The 23,690-nt window shown below is 46.7% G+C and overlaps 8 non-coding genes and 15 pseudogenes across 8 annotated transcripts; all 23 read right to left on the bottom strand.

Annotated features, from left to right (window-relative positions):
- Window positions 1-101: 101 nt before the first annotated feature.
- LOC136739056 (5S ribosomal RNA) lies at window positions 102-219 on the bottom strand. Its single transcript, XR_010812781.1, has one exon. It is a non-coding gene; the product is annotated as a 5S ribosomal RNA (ribosomal RNA).
- A 221-nt stretch (window positions 220-440) lies between these two features.
- Window positions 441-559, bottom strand: LOC136739034 (uncharacterized; annotated as a pseudogene).
- Window positions 560-773: 214 nt separating this feature from the next.
- On the bottom strand, window positions 774-892 carry LOC136738938 (uncharacterized; annotated as a pseudogene).
- A 210-nt stretch (window positions 893-1,102) lies between these two features.
- LOC136738905 (uncharacterized) lies at window positions 1,103-1,221 on the bottom strand (annotated as a pseudogene).
- Window positions 1,222-1,440: 219 nt separating this feature from the next.
- LOC136738933 (uncharacterized) lies at window positions 1,441-1,559 on the bottom strand (annotated as a pseudogene).
- A 216-nt stretch (window positions 1,560-1,775) lies between these two features.
- On the bottom strand, window positions 1,776-1,894 carry LOC136738858 (5S ribosomal RNA). The gene has a single exon (XR_010812735.1). It is a non-coding gene; the product is annotated as a 5S ribosomal RNA (ribosomal RNA).
- Window positions 1,895-2,108: 214 nt separating this feature from the next.
- Window positions 2,109-2,227, bottom strand: LOC136738981 (uncharacterized; annotated as a pseudogene).
- Window positions 2,228-2,439: 212 nt separating this feature from the next.
- LOC136738943 (5S ribosomal RNA) lies at window positions 2,440-2,558 on the bottom strand. The gene has a single exon (XR_010812749.1). It is a non-coding gene; the product is annotated as a 5S ribosomal RNA (ribosomal RNA).
- A 211-nt stretch (window positions 2,559-2,769) lies between these two features.
- On the bottom strand, window positions 2,770-2,888 carry LOC136738956 (uncharacterized; annotated as a pseudogene).
- Window positions 2,889-3,097: 209 nt separating this feature from the next.
- Window positions 3,098-3,216, bottom strand: LOC136739037 (5S ribosomal RNA). Its single transcript, XR_010812763.1, has one exon. It is a non-coding gene; the product is annotated as a 5S ribosomal RNA (ribosomal RNA).
- Window positions 3,217-3,425: 209 nt separating this feature from the next.
- Window positions 3,426-3,544, bottom strand: LOC136739076 (5S ribosomal RNA). The gene has a single exon (XR_010812800.1). It is a non-coding gene; the product is annotated as a 5S ribosomal RNA (ribosomal RNA).
- A 224-nt stretch (window positions 3,545-3,768) lies between these two features.
- LOC136738983 (uncharacterized) lies at window positions 3,769-3,887 on the bottom strand (annotated as a pseudogene).
- Window positions 3,888-4,095: 208 nt separating this feature from the next.
- On the bottom strand, window positions 4,096-4,214 carry LOC136739003 (5S ribosomal RNA). Its single transcript, XR_010812756.1, has one exon. It is a non-coding gene; the product is annotated as a 5S ribosomal RNA (ribosomal RNA).
- Window positions 4,215-4,427: 213 nt separating this feature from the next.
- Window positions 4,428-4,546, bottom strand: LOC136738995 (uncharacterized; annotated as a pseudogene).
- A 210-nt stretch (window positions 4,547-4,756) lies between these two features.
- LOC136738950 (uncharacterized) lies at window positions 4,757-4,875 on the bottom strand (annotated as a pseudogene).
- Window positions 4,876-5,084: 209 nt separating this feature from the next.
- On the bottom strand, window positions 5,085-5,203 carry LOC136739070 (5S ribosomal RNA). The gene has a single exon (XR_010812794.1). It is a non-coding gene; the product is annotated as a 5S ribosomal RNA (ribosomal RNA).
- A 225-nt stretch (window positions 5,204-5,428) lies between these two features.
- On the bottom strand, window positions 5,429-5,547 carry LOC136738958 (uncharacterized; annotated as a pseudogene).
- A 209-nt stretch (window positions 5,548-5,756) lies between these two features.
- On the bottom strand, window positions 5,757-5,875 carry LOC136738893 (uncharacterized; annotated as a pseudogene).
- A 207-nt stretch (window positions 5,876-6,082) lies between these two features.
- On the bottom strand, window positions 6,083-6,201 carry LOC136738972 (uncharacterized; annotated as a pseudogene).
- A 220-nt stretch (window positions 6,202-6,421) lies between these two features.
- Window positions 6,422-6,540, bottom strand: LOC136738882 (uncharacterized; annotated as a pseudogene).
- An 888-nt stretch (window positions 6,541-7,428) lies between these two features.
- On the bottom strand, window positions 7,429-7,547 carry LOC136738940 (uncharacterized; annotated as a pseudogene).
- Window positions 7,548-7,757: 210 nt separating this feature from the next.
- LOC136738904 (uncharacterized) lies at window positions 7,758-7,876 on the bottom strand (annotated as a pseudogene).
- A 209-nt stretch (window positions 7,877-8,085) lies between these two features.
- Window positions 8,086-8,204, bottom strand: LOC136739061 (5S ribosomal RNA). The gene has a single exon (XR_010812786.1). It is a non-coding gene; the product is annotated as a 5S ribosomal RNA (ribosomal RNA).
- Window positions 8,205-23,690: the final 15,486 nt, after the last annotated feature.

Here is a 23,690-nt window from a genome sequence, read left to right as displayed (position 1 = left end):
TTTTAAAGCAGCCGGGTACGTGTACAATTCTTCAATAATATCTCCTACAGACTGAAAGAGAGTATTAAGAGCTATGATGAAGTTACCCAGGAGATGTAAAAAGCTTGCAGCACCTGGTATTTCCAGGAGGTCACCCATCCAAGTACTGACCAGGCCCTGCCCCGTTAGCTTCCGAGATCTGACGAGATCGGGCGCATTCAGGACGGTGTGGCCGCAAGCCGAGAGGCCTGGCTACATGATGTCTCTTAAAGGCTAGCGGGTATTGACGGAACTTCCAGCAAAATATAAAAAATAAATAAATAGAAAAATGGAGGGAAAAATATCAGTGCAGCAATGGGGGTTGACAGTAGCTGGGTACGTGTACAATACTTCAATTATATCTCTTCCAGACAGATAGAGAGTATTAAGAGCTACGATGAAGTTACTCAGGAGACGTAAGATGCTTGCAGCACCTTTTATTTCCAGCAGGTCTCCCATGCAAGTACTGAACAGGCACTGCCCCGTTCAGCTTCCGAGGTCTGACGAGATTGAGGGTGTTCAGGGCGGTGTGGCCGCAAGCCGAGAGGCCTGGCTGCATGATGTGTCTTAATGGTTGGCGGGTATTGACGGAGCTTCCAGCAAAAAAAAAAAAAAAAGAAAAATGGAGGGAAAAATATCAGTGCAGCAATGGGTGTTGAAAGTAGCCGGGTACGTGTACAATACTTCAATTATATCTCCTCCAGACAGAAAGAGAGTATTAAGAGCTACGATAAACTTACCCAGCAGACGTAAAAAGCTTGCAGCACCTGGTATTTCCAGGAGGTCTCCCATCCAAGTACTGACCAGGCCCTGCCCCACTCAGTTTCCGAGATCTTACGAGATCGGACGCGTTCAGGACGGTGTGGCCGCAAGCCGAGATGCCTGGCTGCATGATGTCTCTTAAAGGCTGGCGGGTATTGACGGAACTGCCAGCAATAAAAAAAAAGAGAAATGGAGGGAGAAATACCAGTGCAGCAAAGGGTGTTGAAAGTAGCCGGGTACGTGTACAATACTTGAATTATATCTCCTCCAGACAGAAAGAGCGTATTAAGAGCTACGATGAAGTTACCCAGGAGACGTAAAAAGCTTGCAGCACCTGGTATTTCTAGGAGGTCAGCCATCCAAGTACTGACCAGGCCCTGCCCCGTTTACCTTCTGAGATCTGACGAGATCGGGCGCGTTCAGGACGGTGTGGCCGCAAGCCAAGAGGCCTGGCTGCATGATGTCTCTTAAAGGCTGGCGGGTATTGACGGAACTTCCAGCAAAAAAAAAACAAAAAAAAAAGGAAAATGGAGGGAAAAATATCAGTGCAGCAAAGGGTGTTGAAAGTAGCCGGGTACGTGTACAATTCTTCAATTATATCTCCTCCAGACAGATAGAGAGTATAAAGAGCTACGATGAAGTTACCCAGGGGACGTAAAAAGCTTGCAGCACCTGGTATTTCCAGGAGGTCACACATCCAAGTACTGACCAGGCCCTGCCCCGTTTAGCTTCCGAAATCTGATATGATCGGGCGCGTTCAGGACGGTGTGACTACAAGCCAAGAGGCCTGGCTGCATGATGTCTCTTAAAGGCTGGCGGATATTGACGGAACTTCCAGCAAAAAAATAAAATAAAAAGAAAAATGGAGGGAAAAATATCATTGCAGCAAAGGGTGTTGAAAGTAGCCTAGTAAGTGTACAATTCTTCAATTATATCTCCTGGAGACAGAAAGAGAGTATTAAGAGCTACGATGAAGTTACCCAAGAGACGTAAAAGGCTTGCAGCACCTGGTATTTCTAGGAGGTCTCCCATCCAAGTACTGACCAGGCCCTGTCCCGTTTAGCTTCCGAGATCTGACGAGATCGGGCGCATTCAGGACGGTGTGGCCGCAAGCCGAGAGGCCTGGCTGCATGATGTCTCTTAAAGGTTGGCGGGTATTGACGGAACTTCCAGCAAAAAAAAAAAAAAAAAAAAAAATGGATGGAAAAATATCAGTGCAGCAAAGGGTGTTGACAGTAGCTGGGTACGTGTACAATACTTCAATTATATCTCCTCCAGACAGATAGAGAGTATTAAGAGCTACGATAAAGTTACCCAGGAGACGTAAAAGCTTGCAGCACCAGGTATTTCCAGGAGGTCTCACATTCATGTACCGACCAGGTCCTGCCCCGTTTAGCTTCCAAGATCTGACGAGATCGGGCGAGTTCAGGATGGTGTGGCCGCAAGCCGAGATGCCTGGCTGCATGATGTCTCTTAAAGGCTGGCGGGTATTGACGGAATTTCCAGCAAAAAAAAAAAATAGAAAAATGGAGGGAAAAATATCAGTGCAGGAAAGGGTGTTGAAAGTAGCCGGGTACGTGTACAATTCTTCAATTATATCTCCTGGAGAGAGAAAGAGAGTATTAAGAGCTACGATGAAGTTACCCAGGAGACGTAAAAAGCTTGCAGCACCTGGTATTTCTAGGAGGTCTCCCATCCAAGTACTGACCAGGCCCTGCCCCGTTTAGCTTCCGAGATCTGACGAGATCGGGCGCATTCAGGACGGTGTGGCCACAAGCCGAAAGGCCTGGCTGCATGATGTCTCCTAAAGGTTGGCGGGTATTGACGGAACTTCCAGTAAAAAAAAAAAAAAAAAAAATGGATGGAAAAATATCAGTGCAGCAAAGGGTGTTGACAGTAGCTGGGTACGTGTACAATACTTCAATTATATCTCCTCCAGACAGATAGAGAGTATTAAGAGCTACGATAAAGTTACCCAGGAGACGTAAAAGCTTGCAGCACGAGGTATTTCCAGGAGGTCTCACATTCATGTACTGACCAGGTCCTGCCCCGTTTAGCTTCCGAGATCTGACGAGATCGGGCGCGTTCAGGATGGTGTGGCCGCAAGCCGAGATGCCTGGCTGCATGATGTCTCTTAAAGGCTGGCGGGTATTGACGGAACTGCCAGCAAAAAAAAAAAGAAAAATAGAGGGAAATATACCAGTGCAGCAAAGGGTGTTGAAAGTAGCCGGGTACGTGTACACTTCTTCAATTATATCTCCTGGAGACAGAAAGATAGTATTAAGAGCTACGATGAAGTTACCCTGGAGACGTAAAAAGCTTGCAGCACCTGGTATTTCTAGGAGGTCTCCCATCCAAGTACTGACCAGGCCCTGCCCCGTTTAGCTTCCGAGATCTGACGCGATCGGGCGCGTTCAGGATGGTGTGGCCGCAAGCCGAGATGCGTGGCTGCATGATGTCTCTTAAAGGCTGGCGGGTATTGACGGAACTGCCAGCAAAAAAAAAAAGAAAAAAAGAGGGAAATATACCAGTGCAGCAAAGGGTGTTGAAAGTAGCCGGGTACGTGTACAATTCTTCAATTATATCTCCTGGAAACAGAAAGAGAGTATTAAGAGCTACGATGAAGTTACCCAGGAGACGTAAAAAGCTTGCAGCACCTGGTATTTCTAGGAGGTCTCCCATCCAAGTACTGACCAGGCCCTGCCCCGTTTAGCTTCCGAGATCTGACGAGATTGGGCGCATTCAGGACGGTGTGGCCGCAAGCCGAAAGGCCTGGCTGCATGATGTCTCTTAAAGGTTGGCGGGTATTGACGGAACTTCCAGCAAAAAAAAAAAAGAAAAAAAGAAAAAAGAAAAATGGATGGAAAAATATCAGTGCAGCAAAGGGTGTTGACAGTAGCTGGATACGTGTACAATACTTCAATTATATCTCCTCCAGACAGAGAGAGAGTATTAAGAGCTACGATAAAGTTACCCAGGAGTCGTAAAAGCTTGCAGCACTAGGTATTTCCAGGAGGTCTCACTTTCATGTACTGACCAGGTCCTGCCCCGTTTAGCTTCCGAGATCTGACGAGATCGGGCGCGTTCAGGATGGTGTGGCCACAAGCCGAGATGCCTGGCTGCATGATGTCTCTTAAAGGCTGGCGGGTATTGACGGAACTGCCAGGAAAAAAAAAAAGAAAAATAGAGGGAAATATACCAGTGCAGCAAAGGGTGTTGAAAGTAGCCGGGTACGTGTACAATTCTTCAATTATATCTCCTGGAGACAGAAAGAGAGTATTAAGAGCTACGATAAAGTTACCCAGAAGACGTAAAAGCTTGCAGCACCAGGTATTTCTAGGAGGTCTCCCATCCAAGTACTGACCAGGCCCTGCCCCGTTTAGCTTCCGAGATCTGACGAGATCGGGCGCATTCAGGACGGTGTGGCCACAAGCCGAAAGGCCTGGCTGCATGATGCCTCTTAAAGGTTAGCGGGTATTGACGGAACTTCCAGCAAAAAAAAAAAAAAAAGAAAAATGGATGGAAAAATATCAGTGCAGCAAATGGTGTTGACAGTAGCTGGGTACGTGTACAATACTTCAATTATATCTCCTCCAGACAGATAGAGAGTATTAAGAGCTACGATAAAGTTACCCAGGAGACGTAAAAGCTTGCAGCACAAGGTATTTCCAGGAGGTCTCACATTCATGTACTGACCAGGTCCTGCCCCATTTAGCTTCCGAGATCTGACGAGATCGGGCGCGTTCAGGATGGTGTGGCCGTAAGCCGAGATGCCTGGCTGCATGATGTCTCTTAAAGGCTGGCGGGTATTGACGGAACTGCCAGCAAAACAAAAAAAGAAAAATTGAGGGAAAAATACCAGTGCAGCAAAGGGTGTTGAAAGTAGACGGGTACGTGTACAATTCTTCAATTATATCTTCTCCAGACAGAAAGAGAGTATTAAGAGCTACGATGAAGTTACCCAGGAGACGTAAAAAGCTGGCAGCACCTGGTATTTCCAGGAGGTCTCACATTTAAGTACTGACCAGGTCCTGCCCCGTTTAGCTTCCGAGATCTGACAAGATCGGGCGCGTTCAGGACGGTGTGGCCGCAAGCCGAGATGTCTGGCTGCATGATGTCTCTTAAAGGCTAGCGGGTATTGACGGAATTTCCAGCAAAAAAAAAAAAAAAAATAGAGGGAAATATACCAGTGCAGCAAAGGGTGTTGAAAGTAGCCGGGTACGTGTACAATTCTTCAATTATATCTCCTGGAGACAGAAAGAGAGTATTAAGAGCTACGATGAAGTTACCCAGGAGACGTAAAAAGCTTGCAGCACCTGGTATTTCTAGGAGGTCTCCCATCCAAGTACTGACCAGGCCCTGCCCCGTTTAGCTTCCGAGATCTGACGAGATCGGGCGCATTCAGGACGGTGTGGCCACAAGTCAAAAGGCCTGGCTGCATGATGTCTCTTAAAGGTTGGCGGGTATTGACGGAACTTCCAGCAAAAAAATAAAAAGAAAAAAAGAAAAAAGAAAAATGGATGGAAAAATATCAGTGCAGCAAAGGGTGTTGACAGTAGCTGGATACGTGTACAATACTTCAATTATATCTCCTCCAGACAGAGAGAGAGTATTAAGAGCTACGATAAAGTTACCCAGGAGACGTAAAAGCTTGCAGCACCTGGTATTTCTAGGAGGTCTCCCATCCAAGTGCTGACGAGGCCCTGCCCCGTTTAGCTTCCGAGATCTGACGAGATCGGCCGCGTTCAGGATGGTGTGGCCGCAAGCCGAGATGCCTGGCTGCATGATGTCTCTTAAAGGCTGGCGGGTATTGACGGAACTGCCAGCAAAAAAAAAAAGAAAAATAGAGGGAAATATACCAGTGCAGCAAAGGGTGTTGAAAGTAGCCGGGTACGTGTACAATTCTTCAATTATATCTCCTGGAGACAGAAAGAGAGTATTAAGAGCTACGATGAAGTTACCCAGGAGACGTAAGAAGCTTGCAGCACCTGGTATTTCTAGGAGGTCTCCCATCCAAGTACTGACCACACCCTGCCCCGTTTAGCTTCCGAGATCTGACGAGATCGGGCGCATTCAGGACGGTGTGGCCGCAAGCCGAAAGGCCTGGCTGCATGATGTCTCTTAAAGGCTGGCGGGTATTGACGGAACTGCCAGCAAAAAAAAAAGAAAAATAGAGGGAAATATACCAGTGCAGCAAAGGGTGTTGAAAGTAGCTGGGTACGTGTACAATACTTCAATTATATCTCCTCCAGACAGATAGAGAGTATTAAGAGCTACGATAAAGTTACCCAGAAGACGTAAAAGCTTGCAACACCAGGTATTTCCAGGAGGTCTCACATTCATGTACTGACCAGGTCCTGCCCCGTTTAGATTCCGAGATCTGACGAGATCGGGCGCGTTCAGGATGGTGTGGCCGCAAGCCGAGATGCATGGCTGCATGATGTCTCTTAAAGGCTGGCGGGTATTGACGGAATTTCCAGCAAAAAGAAAAAAAAAAAAAATAGAAAAATGGAGGGAAAAATATCAGTGCAGGAAAGGGTGTTGAAAGTAGCCGGGTACGTGTACAATTCTTCAATTATATCTCCTGGAGACAGAAAGAGAGTATTAAGAGCTACGATGAAGTTACCCAGGAGACGTAAAAAGCTTGCAGCACCTGGTATTTCTAGGAGGTCTCCCATCCAAGTACTGACCAGGTCCTGCCCCCTTTAGCTTCCGAGATCTGACGAGATCGGGCGCATTCAGGACGGTGTGGCCGCAAGCCGAGAGGCCTGGCTCCATGATGTCTCTTAAAGGTTGGCGGGTATTGACGGAACTTCCAGCAAAAAAAAAAAAAAAAAGAAAAGTGGATGGAAAAATATCAGTGCAGCAAATGGTGTTGACAGTAGCTGGGTACGTGTACAATACTTCAATTATATCTCCTCCAGACAGATAGAGAGTATTAAGAGCTACGATGAAGTTACCCAGGAGACGTAAAAAGCTTGCAGCACCTGGTATTTCCAGGAGGTCTCACATTCAAGTACTGACCAGGTCCTGCCCCGTTTAGCTTCCGAGATCTGACGATATCATGCGCGTTCAGGACGGTGTGGCTGAAGGCCAAGAGGCCCGGCTGCATGATGTCTCTTTAAGGCTGGCGGGTATTGACGGAACTTCCAGCAAAAAAAAAAAAGAAAAATAGAGGGAAAAATACCAGTGCAGCAAAGGGTTTTGAAAGTAGCCGGGTACGTGTACAATTCTTCAATTATATATTCTCCAGACAGAAAGAGAGTATTAAGAGCTACGATGAGGTTTCCCAGGAGACGTAAAAAGCTGGCAGCACCTGGTATTTCCAGAAGATCTCCCATCCAAGTACTGACCAGGTCCTGCCCCGTTTAGTTTCCGAGATCTTCTGACATCGGGCTCATTCAGAACTGTGTGTCCGCAAACCGAGAGGCCTGGTTGCATGATGTCTCTTAAAGGCTGGCGAATATTGACGGAACTGCCAGCAAAAAAAAAAAAAAAAAAAAAAAAAAAAGAAAAATGGATGGAAAAATATCAGTGCAGCAAAGGGTGTTGACAGTAGCTGGGTACGTGTACAATACTTCAATTATATCTCCTCCAGACAGAAAGAGAGAATTAAGAGCTACGATAAAGTGACCCAGGAGACGTAAAATCTTGCAGCACCAGGTATTTCCAGGAGGTCTCACATTCAAGTACTGACCAGGTCCTGCCCCGTTTAGCTTCCGAGATCTGACGAGATCGGGCGCGTTCAGGATGATGTGGCCGCAAGCCGAGACGTCTGGCTGCATGATGTCTCTTAAAGGCTGGCGGGTATTGACGGAACTGCCAGCAAAAAAAAAAAAGAGAAATGGAGCGAGAAATACCAGTGCAGCAAAGGGTGTTGAAAGTAGCCGGGTACGTGTACAATACTTGAATTATATCTCCTCCAGACAGAAAGAGACTATTAAGAGCTACGATGAAGTTACCCAGGTGACGTAAAAAGCTTGCAGCACCTGGTATTTCCAGGAGGTCTCCCATCCAAGTACTGACCAGGCCCTGCCCCATTCAGTTTCCGAGATCTGACGAGATCGGGCGCGTTCAGGATGGTGTGGCCGCAAGCCGAGATGCCTGGCTGCATGATGTCTCTTAAAGGCTGGCGGGTATTGACGGAACTGCCAGCAAAAATAAAAAGAGAAATGGAGGGAGAAATACCAGTGCAGCAAAGGGTGTTGAAAGTAGCCGGGTACGTGTACAATACTTGAATTATATCTCCTCCAGACAGAAAGAGACTATTAAGAGCTACGATGAAGTTACCCAGGTGACGTAAAAAGCTTGCAGCACCTGGTATTTCTAGGAGGCCTCCCATCCAAGTACTGACCAGGCCCTGCCCCGTTTAGCTTCCGAGATCTGACGAGATCGGGCGCATTCAGGACGGTGTGGCCACAAGCCGAGAGGCTTGGCTGCATGATGTCTCTTAAAGGTTGGCGGGTATTGACGGAACTTCCAGCAAAAAAAAAAAAAAAAAAAAAAAAGTAAAAGAAAAATGGAGGGAAAAATATCAGTGCAGCAATGGGTGTTGAAAGTAGCCGGGTACGTGTACAATTCTTCAATTATATCTCCTCCAGACAGAAAGAGAGTATTAAGAGCTACGATGAACTCACCTAAAGGATTATTAGGAACACCATACTAATACTGTGTTTGACCCCCTTTCGCCTTCAGAACTGTTTTAATTCTACGTGGCATTGCTTCAACAAGGTGCTGAAAGCATTCTTTAGAAATGTTGGCCCATATTGATAGGATAGCATCTTGCAGTTGATGGAGATTTGTGGGATGCACATCCAGGGCACGAAGCTCCCGTTCCACCACATCCCAAAGATGCTCTATTGGGTTGAGATCTGGTGACTGTGGGGGCCAGTTTAGTACAGTGAACTCATTGTCATGTTCAAGAAACCAATTTGAAATGATTCGACCTTTGTGACATGGTGCATTATCCTGCTGGAAGTAGCCATCAGAGGATGGGTACATGGTGGTCAAAAAAGGATGGACATGGTCAGAAACAATGCTCAGGTAGGCCGTAGCATTTAAACGATGCCCAATTGGCACTAAGGGGCCTAAAGTGTGCCAAGAAGACATCCCCCACACCATTACACCACCACCACCAGCCTGCACAGTGGTAACAAGACATGATGGATCCATGTTCTCATTCTGTTTACGCCAAATTCTGACTCTACCATCTGAATGTCTCACCTCTTTTTCCTATTTGTAGTGGAGATGAGTGGTACCCGGTGGGGTCTTCTGCTGTTGTAGCCCATCCGCCTCAAGGTTGTACGTGTTGTGGCTTCACAAATGCTTTGCTGCATACCTCGTTTGTAACGAGTGGTTATTTCAGTCAAAGTTGCTCTTCTATCAGCTTGAATCAGTCACCCCATTCTCCTCTGACCTCTAGCATCAACAAGGCATTTTCGCCCACAGGACTGCCGCATACTGGATGTTTTTCCCTTTTTACACCATTCTTTGTAAACCCTAGAAATGGTTGTGCGTGAAAATCCCAGTAACTGAGCAGATTGTGAAATACTCAGACCGGCCCGTCTGGCACCAACAACCATGCCACGCTCAAAATTGCTTAAATCACCTTTCATTCCCATTCAGACATTCAGTTTGGAGTTCAGGAGATTGTCTTGACCAGGACCACACCCCTAAATGCATTGAAGCAACTGCCATGTGATTGGTTGATTAGATAATTGCATTAATGAGAAATTGAACAGGTATTCCTAATAATCCTTTAGGTGAGTGTATATGTATGTATGTGTATGTATGTCCAATTGCTTTGACAATACAAATGAAATGAATTGAGAGAGAGAGAGAGAGAGAGAGAGAGAGAGAGAGAGAGAGAGGAATATGAGCTCCTAAAAAACATTTGTTTTTATACATAAGCGGATTTAGTTTGTGATTTACAAATGAATATATAGCACTATAAACATACACAGAAGACATGGAATAGAAATTCAGAAGAAAAAGTATTCAAAAAATAATAATTTTAAGAGAAACACAAAAAGAAGAAAGCAGAGAGACAGTTCAGGAAGAAAAGTCAGAAAAGAAAAGCTGAAGACAAGAATTGGAGGTAAGAGACAAATAATTAAACAAAAAAATATGTATTAATAAAATAAATAAGCATTCTCAGTAGTTGACTCAGCCAATGAAAATGCAGAGCTCCGATTTGAATAGAGTGACAGTAGGAGAGAGCCCAACTGCCACTGAGACTGATAGAAATCTATCGAACAGCAGTCTGACTGCAGAGCTGCCTTTTGAAATCCGATACCCTGAAGACATTCGCTCTGCACAGGCTAAGAAGGACTACAAACAAGCTGTGATGAGAGCATCTCCTTAGACCCTCATCCTAGACTACACCGGTAAAGGAGAAAACAGGGTCAAGAACAATCTACTGTTCTACACCGCCTTTCACAAAACCCTGTGCCAGACATACCCCAATAACAACAAGAGGGGCATTAGCAGAGGCAGGCAGATCTCAGTGCTGGTAGAGAAAGACACAGACAGTGTGATGCTCACTTTTAATGTATACCACAACGGGACCATCATGGTGCAGGGCAGCGAGAGCAGCCTGGACCAATTAGCTCTCGGCTTCCACACCTCAAAGCAGCAGACTGAGGTAGAGAAACAAGAGCCAGAGCCGGCCACCCTGCAGTCTGCCCCCAGCCACACGGAGCCAGACAGTGCCCCATCTCCCACAGACTGCCCCCCTGTCTCCCCAAAACTCTCCAGCAACATTAAAACACTAAAGGAATGCCTATCAGTGCTGGAGCTGGAGTTTGCGGAGTTCAGGGAGCAGACCTTGAGCACCCTGGCCCAGACCTCCTTGTGCGATCAGCTCCGGGATGAGATGCACAGACTAAAGATGCAGCACAAGGCTGAGATCCATGAGCTGAGAGCAGCAGTGAGAGACCTGGAGGAGCAGAGCCAAACCCTGAGGACGGAGCTGCGCAGAGCGAGGGAGGAGCTGACCAGGACACCCCAGCACAGCCAGCTAAGGAGCCTGCAGAGCCAGCTGGAGGAGCTAAGAGAGGAGCTACACATCACTGGAGCACAGAGACTGCACTGCACTGACCCCACAACACCTCCAACCCCTGACGCACCCACTGATCCACCCACACTCCCCACCACTCCTGACACACCCACTATCACCAGACCTGCCACTAATACACAACCCCCTGAAACGCCACTCCCCCAAAACACACCCGCTGCCCCCACCACTCCCGACGCAAACCCGAAGAGGCAGGTCAACGCAGAGGTGGTCATTCTGAGCGAATCCAATGGGAAGTTCCTGGTTGAGAGGCGCCTCTTCCCTGGGCGAAAAGTGAAAAAGCTTTGGTGCTCCACAGCACAGAGAGCCCTGGAGCTGCTCTCCAAGAGGAGGCTTTGCCAAGTCAAACACATCCTCATCCACACCGGCACTAACGACCTGAGTGCCCGCAGGGGCGATGTGGCCTCAGCCCTGAGACAGGTAGCAACGAAAGCCACAGAGGAATTCCCAACTGCCAAAATTTCCATCTCCACACTGCTGCCCCGCACAGACGTGCCCCTGCACATCATCCAGGCCATCAACGCAGAAGTGTCCCGAAGATGTGCCCTCCTCCCCAACGTCCACCTGGCACACCACTGAGACATCCAGCCACATCACCTGTATGACCACGTCCACCTCAACAAGACGGGTGTGAGGATCATCTCAAAGGTCCTCAAGGACACAACCCTGGGCCGAAACCCCACACACCCCCACCTCGAGACCAGGAGCAAACCCCCCAGCCCCCGGCCACATCCCCAGCCACCGGCTCCACCCCAGCCCCAGCCCCTGAGACCCCGCGGCCCCATTCCCCACCCCCCCATCCCCAGAGGGCCCGTCCAGCACAGCAGAGCGGACAGCCGGGGACCAGCACAGCCACACAGCCACGCAGCAGCGGCTTCCAGAGCCTGGAGGCCCGATGCTGCCCAGCTGGCCCAGATAAGGCAACTCCTCAGTGTCATCTGTACCACACTGCTGAGTTAACTGAGCCTCAACACACATATATATGGTTGTGGAGATGGAGAGTAAGAAAAAATGTGATTTAATTATTCTGATATTTTGATGCAAAGATAAAATCTTTGTGTGATTATTATGTATATCCATATATAATTATTAATAGTAATATAATATCAGTTGTAGATCACAAATTAAACTTTCTTATGTAGAAGAGACAAGTATAATAAAATATATTAACATGTCCTTTAAAATAAGCAGTTGGAATATGCAGGGTTTACGCTCCTCAACTTTTGGAATGAAGAGCACAGGCCCTGAACTGATCAACACTGTAAATAGTTCAGATGTTTTCATTCTTGTAGAGACTTGGTGCTGTGCAGATATGTCTATACACTGGATGGATACAATGGATACAGGGAGCTGATTGTGCCCTCCTATAAAAAACCCAAAGTCAGGTGTGGCAGGGCCTCGTGGGGGATTATCGTGTGGTACAGGGAGGAGCTCCGAGCAGCCCTATGCCCAGTACAGAGAGGAGACACACACCTGTGGATGAAAATCAGAAAAGACACCCTACAAAATAACACAGATATATACCTATGTGCAATTTATATGCCACCCGCAGACTCCCCCTACTATAATGAGGAAGGCTTTCATGAGCTTCAAAACGAAATCTGCCACTTCCAGACCCTGGGCTCTGTACTGCTGTGTGGCGATCTCAATGCCAGGACTGGCAGAGAGATGGACTACATCAATACAGAGGGGAACACACACCTGTTCGGAGACTCCCCGCTGTGCCACACACACACCTCCACACTGACACAGCCACGACAGCGTGGTAAACAAGAGCAGGAAGCAGGTAGTGCGCCTATGTAAAAGCCTGGGTCTATATATCATCAATGGCAGGACCAGGGGGTACTCTCTGGGGAGATTCACATACTGCTCGGCTCTGGGCAGCAGTGTGGTGGACTACGCCATAACTGACCTGGACCCACAAGCCAACAATGCGTTTATAGTCAGACAACAATCTCCACTATCAGACCACAGCCAAATAACACTTTACCTAAAAAGATCAGCGCAGCCACAAGTCAGAGCCAAACTTCCCACAAAACTGGTCTCCCTGCCACCCAGTTAGAGATGGTCAGAGCCCAGCACAGAGAACTACACAAGAGCCCTGAATAGTGATGAGATTGAAAACATGTTAGACAGATATCAATCCTCACACTATCAAATAAACCAAAACGGAATAAACTCAGCCACCAAAACACTGAATGAAATATTTGAGAGACTGGCTTTAAAATCAAACATTAAAACAATTAAAAACCAAAATATGAAATCGTCTAAAAGAAAAAAAGAACAGTGGTGTGACCAGGAGTGTGAAACTTCTAGGAAACACCTGAGACATCTCTCCAACACTAAACACAGAGAGCCCGACAACCAGGAGGCTCGCCTCAGCTACTGCCAGGCCCTGCGGCACTACAAGCAACTCCTCAGTAAGAAAAAAGACCACTGTATGGGCAGAATAAATACCCCAAAAACAAAAAATGAAATACCAATTCAAAATGGAGAAATCTGGAAAACACACTTTGAAAAACTTTACCAAAATGTTGAAAACAATCCAAAGCCAGAACAGGTTAAAATATTAAAAAACCTAAATAAATTGGAAGAAATCATTAAGAATAACCAAAATCCCTTAGATAACCCATTTACAATACAGGAACTAAAACATCAACTCAAAATCCTCAAACCCAGGAAAGCCAGCGGCCCCGACAGCATCAGCCCTGAGATGCTGAAGCACAGCAGCCCGCAGCTGCAGGAGGCTCTGCTCAAACTCTTTAACCTGGTGCTGAGAGCCGGGTGTTTCCCTGAGGTCGGGAATCAAGGATTGATCACCCCGATTTTTAAAAGTGGAGACAAATTAGACCCCAATAACTACTGGGGCAGCTGTGTGAGCAGTAACCTGGGGAAGGTGTTCTGCAGTATCATCAACGCCCAGATACTGGCCTTCCTTACCAAGCACAGTGTCCTGAATAAGAGTCAGATTGGCTTCCTACCAAAACACAGCACAACCGATCATATTTACACTCTACACACCCTCATAAATAAATATACCCAAAACAATAAAGGAAAAATATTTGCCTGTTTTGTAGACTTTAGAAAGGCATTTGACTCAATCTGGCACAAGGGATTATTTTATAAACTTCTACAGAGTGGTGTAGGGGGTAAAGTTTATGACATCATTAAATCAATGTATTCTGAAAACAAATGCGGAGTTCAAATTGGCAACTCAAGAACAGAGTTCTTCACTCAGGGGCGGGGAGTGAGACAGGGCTGCAGTCTGAGTCCAACACTGTTCAACATCTACATCATCGAGTTGGCCACAGTGTTGGAGCAGTCTGACGCCCGCAGCCTAACTCTCCATGACACAGAGATCAAGTTCCTGCTCTACGCAGACGACCTGGTGCTGCTGTCGCCCACAGAGCAGGGGCTTCAGCAGAACCTGGCGCTGCTAGAGCAGTACTGTCAGAAATGGGCCCTGGCAGTCAATCTGGACAAGACCAGAGTTATGGTTTTCCAGAAAAAAGCCCCATCTCAGGGAAACAGGTACCGCTTCACTCTGGGCAGCACTGGATTAGAGCACTGCACCAGATACAACTACCTTGGCCTGACCATCAGTGCGTCAGGGAGCTTCAGCCTGGCTATAAACGCATTAAAAGACAAGGCACGCCGGGCATTTTATGCCATAAAGACACAATTTGGGAAAACAACAATACCAATAACTATTTGGATTAAAATATTAAACTCCATCATCCAACCAATCCTGCTATATGGGAGCGAAGTGTGGGGTCCCCTCATGAACCTCAATAACAACAATTGGGACAAAAGCCCCATGGAAATATTCCACCTAGAATTTAATAAAAACATCTTACACGTACACAGAAACGCCCCCACGGCTCTGAGGCTCACAGAGCCCGAACACACAATGACCAAAACAACAACAATTGGGAAAATTGACATGTACCTGAAAAGCAAATACACAAAAGATTAGAGACACGAATTAGAATTACAAAACAAATTGGAATGCTACCGGGCCCTGAATAGAAACATTACATTGGCTGAATACTTAAAAATCCAAAATATAAAAGAGAGACAAAATCTAACTAAATACAGGCTCAGTGACCACAGCCTCGCCATTGAAAAAGGCCGCTACAGAAAATTCTGGGTTGCCAGAGAAGAGTGGCTGTGCAGCCAGTGTGACCTAGGGGAGGTCGAAACACAGGCGCATTTCCTGCTGTCCTGCCCTAAATACACAAAAATCAGGGAGACATACTTTAAAATATTAAAAATGCATATCCCTGAGTTCAGCATGATCCCCGATTGCTGCAAACTCCCCGTCCTGCTGGGAGAGGAGGAGCGCACTGCCTTCTTAGCAGCGCAATATGTATCCACCTGCCACAGCCTGCGAGACAGTGTGTAGACACCAGCCTGTGGCACTCCATTTGCAAAACAAAATAAAAACAGTGATTTTTCTGATGTCATGACACAAATTTTGATACAAACAACAAATATGGTTTATATCCTACTTAATTTTATTTCAATGTGTACTATATTTGTTCCACTGAATCTTGTATTGCAATGTTTTGTCTTGATTGATAGAACATTTGTATCTGCTTTGGCAATATTGTGATAGATCATGCCAATAAAGAACCTTTGAATTGAATTGAAATGAATTGACAGACAGACAGACACACGCACACACACACACACACACACACACACACACACACACAGAGCCAGCCAGACAGACAGCCAGCCAGCTCAGCCATGACATCACGAGCCTCTCTCAGCTGACTGCTATGACATCACAGAGCACGTACATTCCGTTGCTTGCCGTCTATCAACCACTCAGTCACTGCCAGCCAGACTGGCTGGCTGGCTGGATGGGGGGGCTGCTTGCTGCTGCTGTGTACCTTAGCAAGCTTATTTGCTTGACCGGCCTTCCTACTCCTCTGCCCACATGCCCACCTATGCCCGATCTGCTGTTCACCTGGATCACAGCTCCGCCCCAACAAGGCAGATCCTCCCAAAAATGGTACAAACTGATCCACGTTCCCCTCCACAGAAAGCTTTAGCCCAAAATAAGGGACACATTCTGCCCAATATGTCAGCGCCAACCACAGCCTGAGGGACACAGTGACACACGAGCACCGGCTGTAAATATAATGTAAATACTCGTTTGTAATGCATGTCATTGTATTTCAAAAAAGGAATCTGGAAATGGTATACCTATTTTCTTTATTTGTATGTATTAAAGATCACATTTTATTACATTTTCTTTTTCTGTACTTCATTACATCTTATTGTGATTCATAATTCTATTATTTATTTTCCGTGTATATGTATGTATGTATGTATTGTGACAAACCAAGGGGCAGGGTCATACATGGCAGATATGTCAGGCCAGGTCTGCTGCAAGGTGTGTACTCTAGGGTAGAATACCGACCCTAGGCAACTACACTCCCCAGAAACCCTCAGGCAGCCATTCTAGCACCTAATGTGGTCACTTGGTGTTACTTCCTCAATTATTCACCAGGTATATAAGGCGGGCCTGAGAGAGAGAGAAGTGAGAGACAATAGGGTGAGTTATCTGGAAAACAGAGGTAGCTCATAAGGAGAAAGCCAAGACTTATTTATTCCAGACTTTGTTTAAAATAGAATGATTATGTAAGATTAGTTACAACTCCAGTGTGAGTTAGGTTTTGTTTTCAGATTTGTTTTGTTTGAAGTAAACATACAGGCACAGCCCTGTATTTGCAACCTCCTCCCTGGGTCATGACTGGTTTTTACTCCTAAGAAGATCACAGAGAAGACCCGCACATGTGTACAGCCAAGGCGTTTTGTCACATTTGGTGTAGAATGCGGGCAGCACCTCATGAAACCCAGACTGGCTGAGTGAATTTTTTTATCCAAAAAAAAAAAACTACAGGCTGTAATAGCCCAACAGGAAGCGACCAGGGTGCAGCAGGTGGCTCACCAGGATGCTATGCGGATGCATCAGGAAGCACTGCAGGTCCAGCATGATACAAATAAAATGTTTAGAGAAGAGCAGGAAAAGGTGACTAAAGAGCTGAAAGAGAGTGTTGAAGCACTTGCAACCAGGATTGGGCCACAGGGGGCTGCAACCCATTCCACTCCCCGCACCAATCACTTTCTGCAGAAAATGACAAAACAGGACGATGTTGAGGCCTTCCTTATGACCTTTGAGAGGACAGCAGAGAGAGGGATGGCCAAAAGATTCCTGGGCAGGGCTTGTGGCACCTTATCTGGCAGGGGATGCACAGAAAGCGTACTTTGATCTGGAGCTGAAGGACGCCCAGGACTATGATAAATTGAAAGCGGAGATAATGACCCGATTGGGCGTGACCACCGCAGTGAGGGCACATCGGTTTCAGCAGTGGGCCTACCAACCAGGACAACCAATCCGAACGCAGATGTTTGATCTGATCCATCTGGCCAGGAAATGGCTACAGCCAGAGGTCCATTCATCAGCCGAGGTGGTGGAGGCCATAGTCCTTGACAACTACCAACGCTGTTTGCCCAAGGACGTTCGACGCTGGGTTGGCCAGAATGAGGTGCTGTCCGCTGACACCTTGGTGGCCATTGTAGAGCGGTTCTATACAGCCGGAGCAGCAGAGCATGTACCGGAGGTTAAAAACTCGTTCCCCAGGCCATGACGAGCCAGCGGACCGGGTAAGATGGTTCCAAAGTACTCTGGGAAACATGACGCGCTGGGTTGGAAGAAAAGAGCAAGACTGGGGGGGGCAAAGGTGGGGCCTAAAGCCGAGACTAAGGGTTATAGGGGGTCACCATCACAACCAATTGTCTGCTACAATTGTGACAAAGTAGGACATATTGCGGCCCACTGCCCAGGTAGAGAGGAACCAATGCAATGTAATGTGTGTGATATGGGGAAAGAGAAACCGGTATTTTATGCCTGCCCTGTTGGGACGGATGTTTTCATAGGCGGAGTACCTAATCCAAAACACATGTGTACAGTGATAGTCGATGAGAAAGAAGTGGCTGCTCTGCTCGACTCTGGCAGTATGGTTACACTGGTCACAGAAAAATTAGTAGCGACCAACAAGCTGGATAGACATCAGGAGCTCAGTATCACATGCACACATGGTGACACACGCCCCTATCCCACAGCCCTTGTAAACATACAGACAGAGGCCGGGAAACTAGATTACGAAGTCGGTGTGGTACCCAACATGCCATATGATGTGATACTGGGACGATATTTTCCTAATTTTGGAAAACTAGATAGAAAACATAGTAAATTGGAAATGCACACTGAAAACTGTAAGCCAGAAGTTGCCTCGATCCCACAACTAGAGCTAAAAGTAGACCTGGTTCCAGTTGAGTCGACAGTGAAGGTTTTGGTTGGGGAAAATTAAACTGAAAACATAGGGGTGGAATGTAGTGACGTAGATGACCCTATGGAGGGTGAGGAACCCAGCACTAGCAGGGTGGGTGAGAATCCATTCATAGAGACCCCTGAAGCTGACAATGTAGAAGTGTCAGTGTTAGAGGGACTCCCCACTGATTTTGGCAGCGCACAGGTGCGAGATCTCACTCTACACTATGCTAAAGAAAATGTGAAGGTAGTAAATGGGACCCCTATGACTACTGCAGACCCGCCAACAGCTTATCCTTATTTTATGGTAAAAAATGACCTATTGTACCGTGTAAATAAGATAGGGGTGGACATTGTGGAGCAATTGCTAGTTCCCACCCCATTCAGACGAACAGTTCTCAATCTGGCACATGGGCATATCCTGGGGGGACATCTGGGGATGGACAAAACCAAGGATAGACTCCTGAGGAGGTTTTACTGGCCAGGCGTACATGCAGACGTGACAGAACATTGTAGCTCATGTCCTGAATGTCAACTACATGCTCCTAAACCAGCCTTCAGAAGCCCACTGGTCCCTTTGCCCATCATAGAGACCCCCTTTGCTAGGATAGCTATGAATGTGGTGGGACCTCTCCCGAAATCAGCCAGAGGGCATCAGTATATACTGGTTATTTTGGAATATGCCACCAGGTACCCAGAAGCCATTCCACTGCGGACCATGGCTTCAAAAGGTATTGCAAAAGAGCTAATGTTGATGTGTAGTAGGGTGGGGATACCGAGGGAGATATTAACAGATCAGGGCACACCCTTTATGTCTAAGGTTATGACCGATCTGTGTAAATTGTTGCAGGTTAAGCAGTTGAGAACATCAGTCTACCACCCACAAACAGATGGGTTGGTTGAGAGATTTAATAGGACCCTGAAGTCCATGCTAAGAAAGGTAATCGATAAGGATGGGAAAAATTGGGAATTCATGCTGCCCTACTTGATGTCTGCCATTAGGGAAGTCCCACAGGCTTCCCTGGGCTTTTCGCCTTTTGAACTGTTATATGGGAGGCACCCCAGGGGGATATTAGACATAGCCCGTGAAACGTGGGAACACGAGTCCACTCCTTTCCGGAGTGTAGTCGAGCACATCAATGCTATGCAAGAGAGAATAGCCACAGTCACTCCCATTGTGAGAGAGCACCTAAGGCAGGCACAGGAACACCAACAATTCGCCTATAATCGTCAGGCTACACTGAGGGTGTTCCAGCCTGGTGATAGGGTGTTGGTGTTGGTTCCCACTGTAGAATGTAAATTTCTGGCTACGTGGATGGGACCTTATGAGATTATAGAGCGAATACGGGAAGTGAACTATAAGGTTCAGCAACCCGGCCGCCGACCCCCAGAACAAATATATCATGTCAACTTAATAAAAGCCTGGAAGGACAGGGAAGTGTTGATGTTGACTTACCCCCCTCAGCCACTAGGGACACCGAAGGTGAATATTGCAGCTGCCTTGTCACCTGACCAGTTGAAGGAGGTGAACGACTTGATAATACGTAATAGGGAAGTTTTCTCAGGCATACCGGGGCGTACCCATTTAGTCTCTCACAACATTGTGTCTCTCCCAGGAAAGAAGGTAAATATGAGGCCTTACAGGGTACCAGAAGCTCGCAGGAACACTATTAGAAATGAGGTTAAGGAAATGCTGGAGGCAGGGGTTATTGAAGAATCCCACAGTGAGTGGTCCAGCCCTATAGTCATGGTTTCCAAACCTGATGGCTCCTGGAGATTCTGTAATGATTTTAGAAAGGTTAATGAAATTTCAAAGTTTGATGCATACCCAATGCCCCGAGTAGATGAATTGTTAGAGAATATTGGGAATGCTCGCTATATTTCAACTATTGACTTAGCCAAGGGCTACTGGCAGATTCCCTTGACCCCGGGTGCCAAAGAAAAAACAGCCTTTGCAACCCCAGATGGTCTGTTTCACTACACAGTGATGCCCTTTGGCCTGCATGGTGCTCCTGCCACCTTTCAAAGGTTGATGGACCACATACTTAGACCACACAGGACGTATGCGGCAGCATATTTAGATGATGTGGTCATTCACAGTCCAGATTGGGAATCACATTTGTCTCAGCTCCAAGCGGTATTGGATTCAATACATGCAGCAGGCCTGATGGCTAATCCAACCAAATGCAATTTGGGGTTGGAAGAGGCCAAATACTTGGGCTATACAGTAGGGAGGGGTATGGTGAAACCCCAAATATCCAAGGTTGAAGCCATAAACTCTTGGCCTAGGCCTGTCAATAAAAAGCAGGTTAGGGCATTTTTAGGGTTAACTGGGTATTACCGGAGGTTTATTCCCAACTATGCTACCTTAGCGGCCCCTCTGACTGATATGACTAAGGCTACAGAACCCAATATGGTTAGATGGGGAGATACAGCAAACCGGGCTTTCCGGAGCCTACAGGAGGCGCTCTGCCGCAACCCCGTTTTAATGGTACCAGACTTTCAGAAAGAATTTATAGTCCAGACGGACGCCTCTGAGGTGGGGATCGGAGTGGTTTTGTCCCAAAGAATGGGTGATCACGAACACCTGGTGTTGTTCCTTAGCAGAAAGTTGGAATCCAATGAAATAAATTATTTGGTAGTTGAAGAAGAATGTTTGGCAGTGAAGTGGGCTTTGGACAGTCTTCGATACTATTTGTTGGGCAGGCACTTCACCCTGATCACTGACCATGCCCCCCTCACTTGGATGCATCGTTCGAAAGACAGGAATGCCCGTGTGATGAGGTGGTTTTTGAGTCTCCAACATTTTCATTTCACCCTGCAGCACAGGCCAGGGAAGGCCATGGGGAATGTTGATGGGCTGTCCCGGGTGCATGCTTTTTTGCGGCTGTCGCTCGACCTATGGGGTCGCAGCTGGGGGGGAGGATGTGGGACAAACCAAGGGGCAGGGTCATACATGGCAGATATGTCAGGCCAGGTCTGCTGCAAGGTCTGCACTCTAGGGAAGAAAACCGACCCTAGACAACTACACTCCCCAGAAACCCTCAGGCAGCCTAATGTGGTCACTTGGTGCTACTTCCTCAATTATTCACCAAGTATATAAGGCGGAAAGATAGAGTCAAGCTAGAAGGTCAGGCCAGAAGCTAGTTTGATTTCTGTTTGTTATTTACGATGAGAACCTTGGAAACAATGTCAAACAGTATGACCTACGTGCCTGTTCCCTAAAACCATGTGTAGACCTATGGGCTTAGTTAGCCTTTAAGATAACATAGTAATGACTTTCTAGCATGTATGCATGTATGTATGTATATATATATATATATATATATATATATATATATATGTATGTATGAATGTATGTATGTCCAATTGCTTTGACAATACAAATGAATTGAATTGAGAGGGAGAGAGAGAGAGAGAGAGAGAGAGACAGACAGACTGAAAAACAGACAAACAGACACACACACACACACAGACATACACAAACACACACAGAGCCAGCCAGCCAGCCAGCTCAGCGATGACATCACGAGCCTCTCTCAGCTGACTGCTATGACATCACAGAGCACGTACATTCCGTTGCTTGCCGTCTGACAACCACTCAGTCACTGCCAGCCAGACTGGCTGGCTGGCTGGATGTGGGGGATGCTTGCTGCTGCTGCGTACCTTAGCAAGCTTATTTGCTTGACCGGCCTTCCAACTCCTCTGCCCACATGCCCACCTATGCCCGATCTGCTGTTCACCTGGTCACAGCTCCGCCCCAACAAGGCAGATTCTCCCAAAAATGGTACAAACTGATCCACGTTCCCCTCCACGGAAAGCTTTAGCCCAAAATAAGGGACAAATTCTGTAACAACATAATGGATGCCCACCCAACCTGTGACAAAACTGAGAAAAAAGTAAAACGCCAGTCCTCCTGGGGGAGGGACACACAGCCACCCTGGCTGCCCAATATGTCAGCGCCTACCACAGCCTGAGGGACACAGTGACACACGAGCACCGGCTGTAAATATAATGTAAATACTTGTTTGTTATGCATGTCATTGTATTTCAAAAAAGGAATCTGGAAATAGTAAACCTATTTTCTTTATTTGTATGTATTAAAGATCACATTTTTTTACATTTTCATTTTCTGTACTTCATTACATCTTATTGTGATTCATAATTCTATTATTTATTTTCCGTGTAGATGTATGTATGTATGTATGTATGTATGTATATGTATGTATGTCCAATTGCTTTGACAATACAAATGAATTGAATTGAGAGGGAGAGAGAGAAAGAGAGAGAGAGAGAGAGAGAGAGAGAGAGGAATATGAGCTCCTAAAAAACATTTGTTTTTATACATAAGCGGATTTAATTTGTGATTTACAAATGAATATATAGCACTATAAACATACACAGAAGACATGGAACAGAAATTCAGAAGAAAAAGTATTCAAAAAATAATAATTTTAAGAGAAACACAAAAAGAAGAAAGCAGAGAGACAGTTCAGGAAGAAAAGTCAGAAAACCAAAGCTGAAGACAAGAATTGGAGGTAAGACTTTTCACCTATAGAGACAAATAATTAAACAAAAAAATATGTATTAATAAAATAAATAAGCATTCTCAGTAGTTGACTCAGCCAATGAAAATGCAGAGCTCCGATTTGAATAGAGTGACAGTAGGAGAGAGCCCAACTGCCACTGAGACTGATACAAATCTATCGAACAGCAGTCTGACTGCAGAGCTGCCTTTTGAAATCCGATACCCTGAAGACATTCGCTCTGCACAGGCTAAGAAGGACTACAAACAAGCTGTGATGAGAGCATCTCCTGAGACCCTCATCCTAGACTACACCGGTAAAGGAGAAAACAGGGTCAAGAACAATCTACTGTTCTACACTCAGTACCCCACCGCCTTTCACAAAACCCTGTGCCAAACATACGCCAATAACAACAAGAGGGGCATTAGCAGAGGCAGGCAGATCTCAGTGCTGGTAGAGAAAGACACAGACAGTGTGATGCTCACTTTTAATGTATACCACAACGGGACCATCATGGTGCAGGACAGCGAGAGCAGCCTGGACCAATTAGCTCTCGGCTTCCACACCTCTAAGCAGGAGACTGAGGTAGAGAAACACGAGCCAGAGCCGGCCACCCTGCAGTCTGCCCCCAGCCACACGGAGCCAGACAGTGCCCCATCTCCCACAGACTGCCCCCCTGTCTCCCCAAAACTCTCCAGCAACATTAAAACACTAAAGGAATGCCTATCAGTGCTGGAGCTGAAGTTTGCGGAGTTCAGGGACTAAAGATGCACCACAAGGCTGAGATCCATGAGCTGAGAGCAGCAGTGAGAGACCTGGAGGAGCAGAGCCAAACCCTGAGGACGGAGCTGCGCAGAGCGAGGGAGGAGCTGACCTGGACACCCCAGCACAGCTAGCTGAGGAGCCTGCAGAGCCAGCTGGAGGAGCTAAGAGAGGAGCTACACATCACTGGAGCACAGAGACT

The sequence above is a fragment of the Amia ocellicauda genome, unplaced genomic scaffold (genome assembly GCF_036373705.1).
Source record: "Amia ocellicauda isolate fAmiCal2 unplaced genomic scaffold, fAmiCal2.hap1 HAP1_SCAFFOLD_59, whole genome shotgun sequence".
Classification (NCBI taxonomy): Eukaryota; Metazoa; Chordata; class Actinopteri; order Amiiformes; family Amiidae; genus Amia; species Amia ocellicauda.
Note: the sequence above shows the minus strand (reverse complement) of the source record. Positions and strands in the feature narration are given on the sequence as shown.